Source organism: Nicotiana tomentosiformis, chromosome 6, assembly GCF_000390325.3.
Source record: "Nicotiana tomentosiformis chromosome 6, ASM39032v3, whole genome shotgun sequence".
Classification (NCBI taxonomy): Eukaryota; Viridiplantae; Streptophyta; class Magnoliopsida; order Solanales; family Solanaceae; genus Nicotiana; species Nicotiana tomentosiformis.
Genome location: NC_090817.1, coordinates 121,658,820 through 121,662,706, shown reverse-complemented (window position 1 = coordinate 121,662,706; position 3,887 = coordinate 121,658,820).

Genomic DNA, 3,887 nt, shown 5'->3' with positions numbered 1-3,887 from the left:
AACCCAGGAAACTATGGATCTCTGTAGCTGATGTGGGTCTAGGCCAGTTCTGAACTGCCTCAGTCTTCCTAGGATCCACCTGAATACCCTCTGCTGATACAACGTGACCCAAGAAAGCAACTGAATTCAACCAACACTTGCATTTTGAGAACTTAGCATATAACTGGCTGTCTCTCAGAGTCTGAAGAACGATCAGAAGGTCCTGCTCCTCTCAGCTGTGGGAGTAGACCAAGATATCATCAATAAACACAGTCACAAAGGAATCCAAGTAGGGCTTGAACACCCGGTTCATCAAATTCATGAATGCTGCTGGGGCATTTGTCAGCCAAATGACATAACTAGAAACTCATATTTCCCATACCGAGTCTGAAAAGCTGTCTTAGGGACATCGGATGCCCTAATCCTTAACTGATGGTAGCCAGATCTCAAATCAATCTTCGAAAACACCTTGGCACCCTGAAGCTGATCAAATAAATTATCAATCCTCGGCAATGGATACTTGTTCTTGATGGTGACTTTGTTCAACTGCCGATAATCTATACACATCCTTATCGATCCATCTTTCTTCTTCACAAACAACACCGGTGCACCCCAGGGCGAGACACTAGGTCTAATGAAGCCCTTATCAAGCAAATCTTGCAACTGTTCCTTTAATTCTTTCAACTCTGGCGGGGCCATGCGGTATGACGGAATGGAAATGGGCTGAGTGCCCGGAGCCAAATCAATGCAGAAATCAATATCCCTGTCGGGTGGCATCCCCGGCAGGTATGCAGGAAACACCTCTGGAAACTCACAAACAAATGGCACTAAATCCATGGAAGGAATCTCCGCACTAGAATCGCGGACATAAGCCAAATAAGTTAGAAACCCCTTCTCGATCATATGCTGAGCCTTCACATAAGAGATAACCCTGCTGGTAGAATGGCCAAGAGTCTCTTTCCACTCTAATCGAGGCAATCCCTGTAAGGCTAAGGTCACCGTCTTGGCGTGACAATCTAATATAGCATGATAAGGTGACAGACAATCCATACCCAGTATGACATCAAAATCAACCATATCGAGGAGTAGAAGATCTACACGAGTCTCAAGACTCCCAATGGTGACCACAGACGAACGATAAACACGATCTACAATAATAGAATCTCCCACTAGTGTGGACACATACACAAGAGCACTCAAAGAATCACAGGGCATAACCAAATATGAAGCAAAATAGGATGACACATAGAAGTAAGTAGATCCCGTACTAAATAGAACTGAAGCATCTCTACTGCAAACTGAAACAATACCTGTGATAATAGCGTCAGATGACTCAGCCTCAGGCCTGACTGGGAAAGCATAACACCAGGGCTGGGCCCCACCGCCCTGAACTACATCCCTGGGATGGCCTCTAATTGGCTGGTCTCCACCTCTAACAGCCTGACCTCCGCCTATAATAGTCTGGCCTCTACCTCTAGCTACCTGACCCCTACCTCTGGCTAGCAGGTGGTGCAACAACTGGTGCTGGAACCATGGCACGAGAACTTTGATACTGCGAGCTGCCCGTTGCCCGAGGGAAAAATCTAGCAATGTGCCTTGAATCACCACAAGTATAACATAACCTCGATTGCTGTGACTGCTGACCCTGAAACTGACCTTGTCGACCTGAGTAACCACCCTGATAACTCTGGAGTGGAGGTTCACTAATAGGAGCTGGTGGTGCACTGTAAGCTAGCTGCTCGAAATAAGGTATATGAGGACCACGACCACCTGAGGCACCGTGGGATGCCTAGAGTGCTGAATGAAACGGCCTGGGAGTATGGACTCTACCAAAAGTACCCCTGCCTCTAGATGATACACCGCTGAACTCACCGGAATAACGAGGTCTCTTGTCAGATCCCTGATCTCCCTGAGCAAGAACCAACTCGACTCGTCTGGCGACATTAGCAGCCGCCTGAAAATAAATTTCACTCCCAGTCTCCTTAGTTATCTGCAATCTGATAGGCTGAGCAAGTCCATAAATAAACCTCCTCACCCTCTCCCTCTCTCGGTGGGAAGAAGAAGGATAGCATGACGGGCCAAATCCACGAAACGGGTCTCATACTGAGTAACGGTCATACTACCCTACTGGAGACGCTAAAACTGACGACGACACTCCTCTCTCAATGTGATAGGTAGAAACTTCTCAATGAAGAGCTGAGAGAACTGGTCCTAAGTAAGAGCAGGCGACCCAGCTGGTTTGGTCAACAAATAATCTCTCCACTATTTCTTGGCAGAACCAGTCATCTGAAATGCAGCAAAATCGACCCCATTAGTCTCCACTATACCCATGGTCCGTAGAATCTCGTGAAAGTTGTCGAGATACTCCTGGGGATCCTATGAAGGAGCATCACTAAAGTGAACTGGGAAGAGCTTGGTAAACCTGTCCAATCTCCACAAAGCCTCAGAAGACATAGCTGGACCATCTCCGGCCTGTGCCGCAATAACTAGCTGAACTACTCCGACTGGTTGAGCTGCTGGAGACTGATACTGGGGAGCTATATGTTCTAGAGCGGGAGTTGTGGGAGTCCGGGCTCCTCCCCCAGCTTGGGAGACGACTGCCATAGGAAATGCGCCAGTCTGGGCCACACTCTCCATAAGGCCTACCAAACGGACCAAAGCGTCATGAAGTACTAGGGTGGCAATGAACCCCTCCGGAACCTGAGCTGGTCCGGTAGGAACAGTCTGAGCTGGAACTTCCTTGTCAAGATCTATCTGAGGCTCCACTGCTAGGGCTGCTGCTCAGGCTCTAGGCTAAGCCTTGCCCCTGCCTCGGCCTCTGGCACGGCCTCGGCCTCGACCTCTGCCCCGCGTATGAGCTGCCACCGGAGGCTCTGGCTGCTGCTCAGCTGAGGAAGCGGTACGTGTTCTCGCCATCTGTGAGAGAACAAGAGTAGAAGAGTTCAATCAGTATTGAGGAAACAACATCGCACGACAGAGGAGAATAGATGTGAAATTTGTTCCTAAACTTCATAGCCTCTGGAAGATAAGCACAGACGTCTCCGTACCGATGCTCCAGACTCTACTAAGCTTGCTCGTGAGTCGTGAGACCTAGGCAATATAGTACTCTGATACCAACTTGTCACGACCAGGAATTCCCACCGTCGGGACCATGATGGTGCCTAACATTTCACTTGCTAGGCAAGCCAACGTTAGAGAATCATTTAAACCAATTCTTATTCCATTCAGTAAATAATAGCAATTAGCTAAGATGAATTATAGTGAGTGCGGAATAATATAATGAAACTGCATTAATTACTACCACCCGGATCTGGAGACACAATTCACGAGCATTCTAGAATTCACTACATGTAATAGTCTGAGAGAAATACAACTATTTGAATGAAAGAAACAGTAAAATAGAATGAAAGATAGCGGGTCCAACAACTAAAGTCTCGATCAACCCGAGCCGGTACCAAAATCTACACAGAAAGTGCAGAATGCAGTATCAGTACAACCGACCCCATGTACCGGTAAGTGTCGAGCCTAACCTCGACGAAGTAGTGACAAGGTTAAGGCAAAGCACCTACAAATCAACCTGTACAGTTTAACAATATATATACAAATAACAGTAATGAGGAATTATACAGGAGATATCGGGAGGGAAAAACATGCTGGGGGAAATACGAGATAAAGAACTACAGCAGAATGATAACTGGAACAACCAATATATTATGAATTAACAGGAACACGAATACAGTAAAGGAAAAATGCACGACATCACCCTTCGTGCTTTTACTCTCAATCACACCATAAATCAATAGAAACGGCACGACATCACCCTTCGTGCATTAACTCTCATATCATGGCACGACATCACCCTTCGTGCATTAACACTCATAATATGGCACGACATCACCCTTCGTGCA